We start from the raw sequence: 15207 nt of genomic DNA on the forward strand, positions 1-15207 counted from the left end.
CTGTCTCTAACAGGTTATCTCATCTAAATTGTTATCACAGTTGAGGCTCTCCTTTGATCCTATAAGCTGATGCAAATCGACATACCAAGATTTTTCTGCATCCCCTTGATTCTATAAACTGATGCAAATTGACATACAAAGATTTTTCTGCATCCCCTTGATTCTATAAACTAATGCAAATCTACTTACCAAGATTTTTCTAGTTCTTACTCTTGCTTCTAAAGAAGCCCTAATGTTCGAAAACGGCTAGTGGGTCCCAAGACTGATTGTGCATTAAGTATCAGCCCAGGAAAGCTTTTAAAAAAACAGATTCTCCACCCCTAACAGGAAATAAGAGTTTACAAGGATGTGGCTCAAGTACTGATAATTTTAACAAACCTTTTACATATAAATTCATTTTAGTCCTGATCCTCAGATTAGCAGTGAGAATCACTAAATTAGAATAGGTGATCTATTGTCTTTTGTCCTCCAGGATTTAGACAAAATCAGGTAAATGTTCTAAAATTAGAGCTCCTTCTGGGGGCTTCGTGTATCTTGGTATAACGTATTCTTTTTCCTTTTTGAGTGAAAGCAAGTTTATTTAGAAAGATACGCATTCCATAGACAGAATGCAGTGCATCTCAGAAGGGAGAGCAGCTGGTATAATGTATTCTTGAATGAACAAGGGAACTATGGTTTAGAGGAAAGAAATCAAAATACTAGTTCCCAAAAAGGGTCCAATCATTAAAGAAAAATAGATTGTTTAGAAGAAAATAGGGCATTTTTAGACAGAGGTGCTAATTTGCTGTTTTATTTATTTCTACAGTGGTAAGACTGTAAGAATATTATCTTAAATTAGACAAAAGTATAAGGAAATACTTCCCCAGGGTAAAAGATTCAGTAGAATGTCCAGTCATTTTTGTATGAGAAAACTGGTTTTGTATGTGAGCACAATCTATGTATATTATTTTAGAATTAAAAGGTGACATATTTTGCCTTCACTTTTAATACAATTGCTATACATCAGCTGCTCGTATTTAAAGTTAAAATTGGATGTCTTAAAAATTGAGATATATTTGACATACAATACTATGTAAGTTTAAGGTGTACAACATATTGATTCAATACATTTATATTCTCCTCAGAGAAAGATATAATAAATGCAGATCTAGAAACCAGGAAATCTCACTTAAACATATACATTAATAAGTTTGAAAGGGGGACAGTGGAGGGAAAGCTGATAGTATTAGTACATTAGTGTCTCGACAGGTATTAATTTAATAGCTGGATAGAAATCTAGGAACATCCATGTTGGGTTAATCTATGAGAAGACTCTGGGGAAAGCAAGGCAAGGAAATGTGGAAGGGCTGACAGACATGGATTTTAGAAGGAGCTTTGAAAGAACATTATAGTATTTTAAAAGGATCAGTAAGATTTTTGTTACTCTCCTCCCCTAGTAAAGGGGGAGGGAAAAACTGAGTAATTCTCAGAAGTTCCTCGTGGTCTGGTTGTTTAAACTATGATATTCACAAAATTGCACAGACATGTTCAAATCCATGAGTAATTTGCAAAGTATTGTAGTATTTCCTTACTTCATGTGTGGCATAACAAGATTATTTTGAACTAGGAATATTAAAAATTATGAATATGGCATTAATTATAGATTCATATAACCATCTTTATTATGTTTCAATCTTACATAGACACACTTTAGAAATAGAATGTTATTTTTTATTTAAACAAATCTGAGCTGATGGGTTCATAAAACAAAACCTCTTCATCTGCATAATTATCTGATATCCACTACAATTATTTCCTATTAAACGGAAAGGAGGCTCTATAATGTGATTGCTCCATTATAACTAAAAACTTCTTATGCTGCAAATATTCAACATATTTCATGCCATTAAAGTTTTCCCTGTCTTTAATTTTTCTTTGTCTTCATATCCCATATAACCATTTCAACTGTAATAATTCTTTTTCCCCCAACATGGTTTTTCTCATTTGAAGTCACATAGAAATGTAAACAATATTGAAAAATATAAGAAAGAATATTAAGTACATAAATATGAGAAATAATGTTAAAATCACCAAAAACCTCACACGACAGAAGCAAAGTTTTTAACAATTTCCCTCTCTCTCTCTCTGTCTCTCTCTCTCTCTATATATATACATATATACTGTTCAGAGTCAAACTCCTTTTGAATAACTTGGCCTTAGAGCCTCTTGAATTTCCCTTCAGTCAAGCACATGTCATTACAATTCAAAATATCAAATATAATTTAATACATTTGAACATGTACTGGGATGCAAAGGAGTATCTGTGCCCAGGTCCAGAAGTCTTCTGACCTTTGCAGAAGCACAGAGACAGATGAGGGGTCTCCACACTTACTCGGCAGAACCACAGTCATTTAATCCCACCAATGCAGAGCATGTCTAAACTGTGCCTGGGCAGTGTGAGGAGGACCGCAGGGACATGCCAGCACTGGAATCAATGTCCTCTCCTCCACTGCCCAGCTCCCTCCATTACCAACAATCTCTAAATTTAAGTGTCTTGGAGAATCTTTAATGACTTTGACAGCAAATACATTTGTCGGTTGCAAATTTGAATCCTACATTTAACAAGTATTTTCCTGAAAAAACATCACAGTGGAACAATATTCATTTTCTTTTACCATTCCTGAACAATAATTTTGAACATCAAAAAAAGCAGCTTTCTGTTTTGTTCTCTAATTATAATCTGAAAGCCAATTTTCCCTAAGGATGTTTATTTTCTTAAGGAAATAAACTGAAGGGATCTTCCTCTTTAGCTATTCACATAAAATCTGCTATTTAATTTATGTTGAATTCACGAGGAGTTAGCCAATGTGTTATAACATAGTCTGCTGTTAATATGGAATGGCAATTCTGTTTAATGATCATTAAATGGCTTTATTGCCAAAATATTATCAATACACATTATTAAATTTGCATGGAATATGAAACGCACATTGCATTAATCATCTCTCTTTTTCATATTCCCCATATTTTCCCTCTGCACCACTGCACACAAGTGATGCCTACAGAGATCTGGTTGCAAAGTTACTACCTACTTTGAAGCGGATGTCCACCACAGCTTGGTGGGCACAGCATTACTCAGTTCCCTCACGCCTCTTGTTCCAGACGTTAATCACAGAGGATGAGAAAGCAGATTATGTGGTTTTCTTCCTCTCTGGAAAATTTAAATTCAGACAGAAAACCAATGCCAACATTGTGCATTATCCTCCCAACTAACAGGGAAGGCTAATAACTAAATATAATTTATAAAGTGAATTGATTCTGCCCTGCAGCATAACTGCTTTCAAGTTGCAGGAACCTATTTCCAAAATATAGAGTCAAAACAAAATGAAGTTGAAGTACTAATTTCTTTCTTTTTCCTGTTGCATGATTGCTACTGTTAGAATTCTTGGTATTTTTTCCCCCAGAGCTGTCATACTTCCATAAAATGAAAGCAAATACAATTCAATCGTAAGAATAAGCACAACCACAGAGGGTAGCTAGAATGATGTAACAGGAGTGACATGGAGATATGATTTAAGAAAAAAAAAAAACTTACTTGCTTTTAAGCAGTCATTGCAGAATGTATTAGCAAACGATGACAGCTTTCCAATCCTTTTCATGGTTCCCATTATAAACTTTATCTGAGCTCTCCAACACTCTCAGTAGTCCTTTCCAGTTATTGTGACTCGGTGTATTTCTTTATTACGGCACAGAGGTTTGAATGTATACCATTCTTTATTTTTTTCCTAAAATATAAAAGCGTAATGATAAAGTTACCTTAAAATTCTTTTTAAGAAAATGATAAATAGAAAAGTTGAGAAACATATCCTTTGAGAATCTGAACCTGAAATCTTAGGTTAAAAAAAGTCTAAAATTGATTGCTAGAAAATGGAGAATTATGAGATATTGCTCAGTCTGTGTGTGTGTGTGTTACATAAAACTGTTTAGAACTTTGCTTTCATTTCATTTTCATATTTCCATTAAAATGAAGTATTTTCCCAGAAGACTCTATAGTTTGCTAGGAACTCATAAAATTAGAGGCTAGAAGAACTAAAAAAGAAATGAAGAAAATCACTTTAGTTCCTCTTTATTACCTATAACAGCATCATATAACAGTGATGGAACAGTAGCTCTCATTTTGATCTTTTGAAGTCCTATATGTATACTGTATTTCACCTTTAGCCATCATAGTTGTGTTTTCTAAGGATTCATTATATTCTTTTGAGTAAATATATACAATAATTTGACTTAAATGTTATTTTACTTGTATTCAACTCTTATTGTCTTAAGTGATATTCTAAAGCCAAAATGGGAAGCATATCTCTGGGTCAACTGGTGCTCAAATGATAGTATAAAAAATATTAGGCACATTTGGGCATGAAGTATATATAACTCAGCAATTATTATTGTATTTCAGATTGCAGTACCCCTTTTTGTGCATATGGTATCTCATAACTTATAAATATTGTGAATGTTCTTATACATAGGTAGCTTGCTTAATTGCCATTTTAGACCACAGACACACAAAGATATATTTCTTTCTAAAAAACTAAAATTTGTCTCCTTAGTTCTTTAGCAACTTAGTTCCATAAAATAATGGAGAAAAAATAATATGTCACTACACACACGCACACACAGATACACATATGACTAAGCTGTCTCAATGTGGGCACTCCACACATGCTTTGTAACTTTCCATCTGGTTGTAAATAATTGACTGATATATTGAGATGAACTGTAACTCAATAATCAGATACCTTTTATTTGCCCATGTCTGCTTTGTTTCTAATTGGTACCCACAGAGTGAAATCTGGCCCCAGGAACTAACTACTGTCTTGAAAGCTCGCCCCAGTGCCTGCTGCAAAATCTCTCCTTGTTTAACACATGCCTTTCTGTTATCAGGTCTGCTGTATTTTCCTCTGCCTATTTTAGGGATATGCTTGTTGTCTACGGATTGATCTGGCCAACCCTAGCAGCTGAGGTTCCACCTAGAGCTTATGGTTCTCTTCCCCCAGAGATATGCCCTAGATTTCTGTGAGATAGATTACATTTGCTAATTTACTTCCCTGGAGGTGGTGAGAATTCTGTCTAGACCAGTTTTAGTGACTTCTACTCTATACTTTTTACTCTCTTGCCAATTGAGCCTTGATTCTGAAAGAATGTTTGTTAGTTAGTTTGTTTGTTGAACTGTGATATGCCAGTCACTGTAATCTCTTATTTTACAAAGCTGTTTGCCAGAGCAGACCAAGTAATAATGAGTGTGTGAGTCCTGTGGTTCTAAATTATGATTTATTTTGGAAAAAGAGCTGTTTTGAAGGTATCATCCTATTGCAGAAAAGTACTTGGATATTGTTGGGCTTTGTCTCCATGTTGTACTTCTCCAATTTAAATATAACCACCTTCAAGGAAGAGACCATAGCAGACAAGGATGAAAAGCACATAGTTCTGGATTGGGTCAAATGGGACAGCAAATTCCAGCTCACATTAGAGGGTACTTTTTAACAGCCAGACCTACTCCAAATGGAATGAGATTAACTCAAGAACAAGTGAGTGAGCTTAAAGGTATTAAAATACAGATAAGCCAGTCAGTGAATGGTGATGCTATATGCGAGTCTTCAGATATCAGAGCTGGCATGGTTTAGGATACGATCTCCAAGATAATTCCCAACCCTCTGATTTTATAATATTGTGCAATAGTTAAAGCGTAACCAAGGTTATAAACCCAACTCTTTCCACATGCCATAGGCCCTTGCATAATTTGCTACCTTTTCTTATCCTCAGTACTCTCATGTGTAAAAATAATAATGCTTTCTTTCAGGCTATAGTGAAGGTTAAAGAGAAAGTTTATAAACTTCTCAGACACTTTATTTGTAGGCAGTGTTATAATTTCATTATAAATGCTGTTAAAAGTATTTGATAAGACTTTAAAGGCCACCTATTTCAAACACTCCTTCAAGTGATTAAATTTTCTTTACAAAACTATTGTTTTATTCTTCTTAATGTTGTCACTCTAATGCCCCTGGTTATTCTGGGATAAAATATAATAAGACTGTCTTCTCTTGTGCTCAAAATATAACATAAATGTGTATATTTTTAGAAACCATGTACCATTATTGACTAATTTTAAGATTTCTGCAAACTAGAATTCCAAAGACTTTTAAAATATTCTCTGCTGCTAAAATCCAGCTGTCTCATCTTCCATAGGCAGGTTTTTTTTTTTTTTAACCCAAATTTATTTGATTTTATCTTGTTAAATCTATAACCAGCATAATAAATAAAATAAATTATTAACCCAAACTATTGATTAAAGGTGTTGAACAAGATACATGTAAACACAAAGCTCATGGTGGCAGCCTCTCTCCAATTTGAAAATGATTCATTAAATGTCTTTGAGTGAAATCTACTAACCATTTGTTAAATATTCATATTTTGAGCTAGCACAGAGTGAGCATATTTGTTATATGAGTAAAAAGTAAGGATGCTGAACTTTTGGATAAAGAATTTGAGGTATGATCACTGAATGATTACAAATGCACACTTCATAGTTCAGCACAACGCTCTGGTTTAAACACTTATTCTTACAGTAATAGTTATGAGAAAAGGATGCTGTTCATCATGAAGGGAATGGTTTTGCCATTTGTATAACTGTAATAAAAGCTTCATGTAAGACAACTAACTTGTATTAAAAGATGTCTATAAAATAATATCAAGAATAAAAGTTTTCACCAGCACAAAAGGATTAAAAATTATAGAGAAGACCGTCCATATGGTGTAAAAAACAGCCTACAAGTTAACCCTAGCGCTGATATTGGAAATCCTGGGAACGTCAGCTGTCCACTCTTGAGTAAGATAATAGGCCATGCGAACAATGGTTAACATTTGAATTTAGATAAACAGACTAGTTCTGAAAACATCATGAGCTTGTAGAGTATTTCTACAGAACATCATGCTTCACATTTTGAGTGATAAACATTCATCCTCCTTTAAGAGAAGTAAAGCAAAGCATTTCTGAAGAAAACAGTTGTCAGGATGAAAACATAGGTATCTGGACTTATGCAAAAATCTATGTCAAAATCCAAGGAGAAAAATTGAAGTTGTCTGATGCCTGAAAGGATATATGCTTTAAAATCACAAGTGAAGCCAAAAGAGTTTATTTCCTCTGCATTAATGATGATCTTTATGCATAATTCATTTCACAAGATCAAAATGTCAATCAAGCTTACTATGTAGAAACTCCATTATTTCTAAAATTCAGGATGATAATTTTTACCATCTTTGAATCTATTTTTAAAAGACTATGACAGAGGCTTTGAATATAATTTCAGAGAAAACATTTAAAATGTTTAGAACACTATTCCATAAATACATTTATGCATAACTACATGTATTTAATTTATTCTTGTTTCCTTTTCCAAAAAGATTTTAAATGCAGGAGCAGCATATTTTGAAGAAGTTGATAGCCTTTCAAAGAGACTAGTACCTTAAAAAGCAGTTATTTCTTCATTGTACAAGCGTCTGGACAGTTTATTTTAAAAATTATTGGCATTAATTCTCAAATGTATATGAATTACTTTAAATATGACTTTAAGACAGTAAACACCGTAAAGAGAAACAATTTTATGGTTGAATTAATGTGTACCCACTCTTTTTTTCTTATTATATAGATTAATTAACATTCTCAGTAATTTGCTTGCTATTATATTATTATGAAATTTTAAAAGTGTTTATGTCACCTAAAAATTATGGGGCTTCAATAACTGTTCATCTTTATTTATATAATTCCTGAAATAGAATTAACTATTTTAATGGACTTCTGCAAAATTAGCTGTTAATAATCTATTTTTAACTATAAGTAAAAGGGTTTTATTTTCCATTTTATTTTTTAATAACCCACAAAACAGACAAAAATTTTAACATAGTAATTATTCATCTGGCATTTCATTTTAAATTCCATTTTATAGGAACTGGCCATTTTATTCTGATAGGCTATTAACATTAGGGCAGATAAATTGAGTTTTATTAATAAATGTGTATATCTCCATGAAAATAGGGTGGATTAAGGAAGAAAGCATTATGACTTGAATATGTGATATTTTTACGCAATAGTTCCAAGTAAACTATTTTATAACCAAAGTGTTTTAAACTGCTCTACTTTTTTGTCTCTCTTTTTTAACCATGTAAGTCACCATATAGTAGAATGGGACACAGAAAAGTGTTTGAATATCACAGCTGACTTGTCTTGAAATCACACATTATTGTGCTAATTGTTTTATTTTAATAGTCAACAAGATTATATTTTTAATTCATTCAACAAGTCTTATTATTATCTACTAAGTGCCAGGCAATGATTTAGGATCGGGAGATACCCAAGTGAATAAAACATTTTAAATCATTCTTGTCTTCAATCTTACATACTAGTGTGCATGTTTAGTTAAATGGGCTGGAGGTGAATGTCAACTTCCTTGTACACGACAGACGTGTTGGTGCTGCTTGACAGCTCCAACTTCTTGATGCAGCCTTTCTTGCCTCTACTTCTTTACCAAATTCCTTCATGCTTCTTCACTTCTTTTCTACCTACTTGATGTTAGTCTCCTTTGTTAACCCTTCTTTATAGAACATAGGAAAGAATTCGTTAACGACTTGTAAACAATAAAGCATTAATGAGTGGTGGCATTTCATGGATACCTGGTTTTATTCCCCCTAAACAGACAAGTTTTACAATCAAGGTTAGAATTCCTGAGGCTCTCGCCTCCTCTTTCTGTACTTGTCACTCTTTCCATAGGCAAATGCTTCCATGTCCCTGCTTCATTTCCCCTCTGTACTATGACTTTAAAATGCCTATCTTCATTCCAAACCTCTCCTCTGGGTTCCAGATTCATATGTCCAAATATTTATATCTTGGATATCTAAAAAGTGTCTTAAGATGACTGGTCAAATAATGAAGGTGTCTCCTAGTACCTATCAGTCTGTTGTCATGAGTACCTCTTTAGCCAAAGCTACCATCATCTCTCACCAAGAATCTTTCTCCAGACTCCTAATTCATCTCCCTCCATCCATTTTTGCCTCACTCACTGCTTTGTTTTCCACAAATTATAAGATGCAGAATGATATTTTCAAAATGCAGATATAATCATGTCACCTTGGAGTTAGAAAACCATCAACAGCTTCACACCACTTTTGGGATAAAGACCAAAATCCTTAACTTGGCGTGCAAGGCCTTGCATTCTCTGTTGCCTGTCAAATTCTCAAGACTTACCATCACTTCCTCATTATCTTAGCTTGAAACACTCTAGTTTCTTTCAGAGTCTTAAATTCAATACTTTCTATTCACTTCAGGACCTTTGCTCAGGCCTCCTCTGCAGCTTGGAACACTCATCCCTTCCCCAAACCCACTCCTGTCCCCTCCAATGCCCCTATTCCCAGTTAACCCTAACTCCTCTTGGCATAAGGAAAAATATCTCTTGAGCCTTCATTCTAAGCTAGCACTTTAACATACACTTTAAGAGGACAACATGACTTTCCTCTGAAGCACTTATGCAGGTGTAAATTATATGTTCACCAATGTGATTATTAGTTTAATACGTGCCTTCTGAACCAGACTGTAAGCTCCACAAGGGCAGAGACCTCCTCTGGAGTGTATCTAAGCAATGAATCCCTAACATTGCCTACAAATATTTTTACTTAAATTATGGGCAGATGTCATGGAAACTACTTTGTATTAGCCCTCACAGCAACTGTAATAGTGTATTGGCATGAAACAGATTTTCGCTCTTTGAAACTGGGCTACACATAGAGTGATGTTTTCAGCACAATTCATTCCCATAGAAACTGGTGGATTTCCTTTATTCCTCTCTGTGAAAAAAAAAAACAACATTGTTTCCTGTTTTGTAGATTTATATATTTCCTGAGCCTTTCAAAATTAGATAGCCACATAGGGTGATTTGAATCGTGCTCAGCAATTCTTAAAATTTAGGTAGGCAACACTCTAATGAACAATTCATAAACAACAGGCAGGTGGCTCTTGATGACAGTCCACTGGCTGCAACCAGAACAGCTATCGTGGTGCCTCAGAACAGGCAGAATACAGTACTAGCTTCCATGACCCTGGACAGTCTACAGACATCTTAACTTTGCTTAATTCTCTGATTTGAGAAAAAGTGTGCAGAGAAACCTCTCAGTGCTAACTCTGTCCATCTACACAGTCGTTCACTTTCAGTAGTCTTATTGCCGGTCCTACTGACCATGCACTCCTTCTTGCTTCCTCCCAGGCTAGATGGCGCTCCCCTACTCTCTTTGGGGTCACTGTGGTCCTGGTCTTTTTCTATACTAATTTCCAATCTATCAGTACTCTGACTTCCTTATTTCCAGGGCATTATTTCCTCTAATCAAATACTTGCCTTAGTCAAAAGTTTTGACTTTCACAGACTCGTAGATATAGTACTCAAATGTATGGTTTTGGGGGTGGGAAGGGATAAATGGGGAGTTCAAGATGTGCAAATACTAACTACTATATGTAAAATAGATTTAAAAAACAATTTTTTTCTTTATATCACAGGGAACTATATTCAATATCCTGTAATAACCTATAATGAAAAAGAATATGAAAACAAATATGTATGTATATGTATGACTGAAACATTATGCTATACACCAGAAATTGACACATTATAACTGACTATCCTTCAATTAAAAAAAAAAAAGAACATTTACAGGGACACAGAAGTCAGCAAAATTTCAGTTTGCTGACATGGCATCCTAGATAGGTGAGACTCTATCTTAGCCCTAGAAAGTTATCCCAACAATATTAACAAAATGAAACTACTTTTTTTTTTTAAAAAAAGAAAAGACAACTTTTTTCAATTAAAAAAAATCATTTACTATGCAGCTTCAGCCAAGATACGTAAACAATCTTAAGTGTCCATGGAGGGATGAATGGATAAAGAAAATGTGGTGAGGTGACATATACAATAGAATACTATTCAGCCATAAGAAAGACGGAAATTCTGCCTTTTGCAACAACATGAATGGACCTTGAAAGCTTTATGCTAAGTGAAATAAGTCAGAGAGAGAAAGACAAATATTTTATGTTCTCACCTATATATGATATCTAAACAAAGTCAAACTCACAGAAATGGAGTTTAGAATGATGGTTGCAGGAGCTGGGGGAAATGCTGGTCAAAGGGTACAAACTTCCAGCTATAAGATGCGTAAGTTCTGGGGATCTAATGTACCACATGGTGACTAGAATTACCAATACTGTATTATATATTGAAAGTTAAGGGGGTAGATCTGAAATGTTACCACCACAAAAACTTTTAAAGTAATTATGCGAGGGGACGGAGTGATAACTGACCTTATTGTGGTAATCATTTTGCAACATATACGTGTATCAAATCATCATGGTTGTATACCTTAAACTTATATGTAATATGTCAATAATATCTCAATAAAGCTGGAAAAAAGTTTTGACTTTCAGGATGACTGTACTGATCTGACTTTCAGAGACTTTTTGGAATTATGAAACAAAACATTGACTGGATCTTTCTTGTCGCATTTCTGCCATAACAGTTTTACTCTCCTGCAGATGTTGCATCTCTGATTGCACAGAGAAAGAAAAGTGAAGACCCAAGTATTTACAGTATATCATCTCCCTTTGCATTAACTCAGCACCCACTTTATCCCAGGGGAATGAGACACGCATCTCAGGAATTTCCTCTCAAAAAGTTTGTCCTCTTTCACTCCCAGGGTCAACCTCAAGGAAACAGTTGGGGGAACCACTTGAAAGGTAAAAGCAGCCAACCTGCACTTGCTGCTAGTGTCACACTTATAGTATGAATAAAAGGAATATATTAAAAGAATACACTTCCAAAGAGAAATCTAAAGACCATTTAAGTTACCATAAAGAGAAATAACTTTAATCACCAAGAACATCATAATTAGATTATGAGGTGATGTGTTTTATGATTTTTTTGTATTAGCTTCATTTTAGGTTTCATTTTATGTTTCTGCCTTTGCTTTTTCGTATTTTTTCCCTGTCTCATCTATTTTTGACTTATGCTATTGAAAATCTTCTGTATTATTGTAAATTGTAAATCCCCTTTATGTTATCTTTGGAACAAGATAGTATATAAATAAGTAGGCCTTTGATACATACATAGGTTAGCTCAGAGAAAGTTAAAGATACCCACGTGTGTGCTAAGAGTAAAGTAGCAAATCGGTAGCAAGTCTAATCTGACACATCTTTGGTACTTTACCCAAGTAATTATTGTCCCTTGGTATGCATTCAAAGCAGTTGTTAACAAATTCATGTGGGCTGGAAGACATGAAATGAGTTAAGGAGGAATGTCTCCACACTGGGAACATGGCAGCATTGCTGCTGAGTGTAAGTGTATGGATGGGAGTGTAGGTCATAGAGAAAGTGAAGACAATGTTGACATACAATAATTAACAAGAGAGACATCAATGTAGGAAATATATAGAAAAATATAAAATGGGATTCCCAAACTGCTGGCCAGATGGATGAACAGAATTAGAATAAGTAGAGAAAAAAAAAGAAAAAGAAAAACCAAGTAGAGAGAAGACTAAAATCTCTATTTCTACAGACTGAATTAAATGGTTGGAGATAGAACACAGGGTTAAAAGAAGACAAATTAATAATAATTGAAAATATTATAAAGTGTCTTAGCTCAGACTGCTATGACAAAATACTCTAGGCTGGGTGACTTAAATGACAGATATTTATTTCTCATAGTTCTGGAGGTTGGGAAGTCCAAGATCAAGGCACCGAGAGGTTCAGTTCTTGGTGAAGGCCCTCCTCCTGGCTTACAGAAGGTCACCTTCTCACTGTATTCTCACATGGTGAAGAAAGGAAGCTCTCTTCCTTTCCTTATAAGGGCACAAATTCCATGATGGGGTTCTCCCTACATGATCTCATCTAAACCTAAATACTTTTCAAAGGCCCCTCAGCCTAATACCATTACATGGGGAGCTGGTGATTCAACATACGGATTTCGAGGGGACACAAACTTTCAGTCCATAACAGAGCATGTTGTTAGAAAATGGGGGAAAGAAAATGCCTATAGGACACATGGAGAAAAGAGCATGAGGGGGAAATACCAAAACCAGGTAAGATCTTATAGGATACTGACTGTATATATTCTTACAGGATCAAAGGCCTGAGAACACCGTGAAGTCTTTCAGCTGACAAAGAGTTCAAGAATGAGAACAATATTTTTCAATCTAGACTTTGAGAGGGCATCAGAAGCTTCCTTCAGCAATAATAATTCCTCTGCAGTGATGCAAGAAGTAGCCAAACTGAACCAAATCTATGACTATTAAAGAAATTTAGCAACACACTGAAGGAATTTAGAAATGGAGAGACTTACTCTTCATTGAGTAACATCTCTATGCCAAATTCTGTGCTAGATACTCTGCTTGTGTTCTCTCATCCAAGGTGGCAAATATTGTAGCAACAATAAGAGGGTGGGAAAAAAACAAAGACGTTTCTCAACTAGGAGACTTCAGAAGTGTCACAATCAAGAAGCGTTCTGATCATTTAAAATAAATTGCCAAACAAATAAGGCTGAGGGTTTACAAAACAGCTAGACTCCTCAAAATTGTTCAGGCCGTGAAAGACAAGGATAGACTGAGGAACGGTTCCAAATTAAAGGCAACCAAAGGGACACAATCGCTAACAGTATCAGATTGTTACATGGAAGTTAAATAACAACACCGGAGTTTTCTAGATTACGTGATCCTGATATTTTTCAACATTTTAGAATCTGTAGTTTGTCATTTCTTTTTATTTCTAGATAAATACTTAGCCATGCTTTTTGTTCCGTAATACTGTATTCTTTTTCTTCTATGGGACACCTATGTATGTGCTTCAAGCCTCACAAGGTTTTAATCTCATAGAAAAGAAATAAAAGAAAGTGAAAGGAAAAAGGTTTTATAGGGTAGGCATGAGCCCAGGTAAAGAAGTGTTCATGCAAAATATGCAGGTATCTTCTGGCTGAAGTGGATCCAGACTGTCAGATTGATATATGTAAATCCTAATCTTGAAGATCGATACACGTTAAATGATCAGTTAATATGCACAGTAAATGTGCATGTACAAGACTTCCTTGCCTATCTAATTACAATTATAAGCAATTTTACAGTATGACTAGCCTTTTCACTGAAGCAGAATGAATCTTTAGGACTATAGGACTGTTTCAACTGTGACAGAGAAGAACTAATTTAAGGAACGCAGAAGTTAAAAATGAACAACTGTAAAGCTGGATTACCCTAGATATTTGCATTTAATTTTCCAGGCTCCTTTTTCATCCTGTTCATCTGGTTTTAGGCAATTCTGTGATGACAATGTGAGCATCTAAATATACAGGCCCAAGGCAAAAATCTAGGCACCTAATTGTTTAAAAAAATAAAAGTTCCCTTTAGTGGGCACCACTGTAAGGTTTCCTCTTTTATACAAGTAATCACGAGAAGACCTGGCTTTCTTCAAATGTCAGCTATTTTTTAAAACATCAGCACACAGGGTCTTTCACCTTTTTGATTTTAATATTGCTCAGTCACATTTTGTCCCTTGGGATACTCAAGCTGTTTCTTGGTTCTGTTGTCCTCAAAACCAGGCATTATTTATTACTCACGGCAAAGCCCATGAACAATTCCCAGGACGTAAAAAGAGAATCCGGGTAATAAAACAAAGTCTAACCTTTTTTTTCTCCTTTGTGCTTTCTCTAGTTTCACTTGCTCATAGGGGGCTGCATGCAGAGACCTCACGCCTGGCCCTTCAGACCCCAGCTCCTAGTGCAAAACCGCTGCGCCAACACCTCAGCTCAGGGGCGTGTGCGTGTGCCGCCCAGGACACAACTCAAGATGGCGGCGGGCCGTGTGGAGAGAAGCCGCGCGAGCCCAGCGCTCTGGAGCCTGAGCGGCACCGGCTTTGCCAGCCTCGCGAGAACTCCACCTTCGCGCGAGAACGCCACCTTCGCGCCAGAACGCCACCTTCGCGCCAGAACGCCACCTTCGCGCCAGAACGCCACCTTCGCCCCAGAAGGCGAGATGCGTGCCGGGCAGCACCACCCACAGCCTGTCAGGAGGGCCCATGCTTTGGAGCCCAGAGCTCTCACCTCTCCGAGTCTTTTATCAAAGAATAAGCTTACCTTTCCTTTGCTTCTGAACAAAACT

At 35.5% G+C, this 15207-nt stretch overlaps 1 long non-coding RNA gene across 1 annotated transcript in view; it reads right to left on the bottom strand.

Annotated features, from left to right (window-relative positions):
• The window catches only part of LOC123611850 (uncharacterized), a 43288-nt gene extending 28434 nt beyond the window's left edge, over positions 1–14854 (bottom strand). The window contains exons 1-2 of the long non-coding RNA XR_006718947.2: positions 14732–14854; positions 3575–3764 (exon numbers count right to left, since the gene is read on the bottom strand). This is a non-coding gene — a long non-coding RNA (uncharacterized LOC123611850). The remainder of the gene's footprint in view (positions 1–3574; positions 3765–14731) is intronic.
• Positions 14855–15207: the final 353 nt, after the last annotated feature.

This window comes from Camelus bactrianus, chromosome 6, assembly GCF_048773025.1.
Source record: "Camelus bactrianus isolate YW-2024 breed Bactrian camel chromosome 6, ASM4877302v1, whole genome shotgun sequence".
Lineage (NCBI taxonomy): Eukaryota > Metazoa > Chordata > Mammalia > Artiodactyla > Camelidae > Camelus > Camelus bactrianus.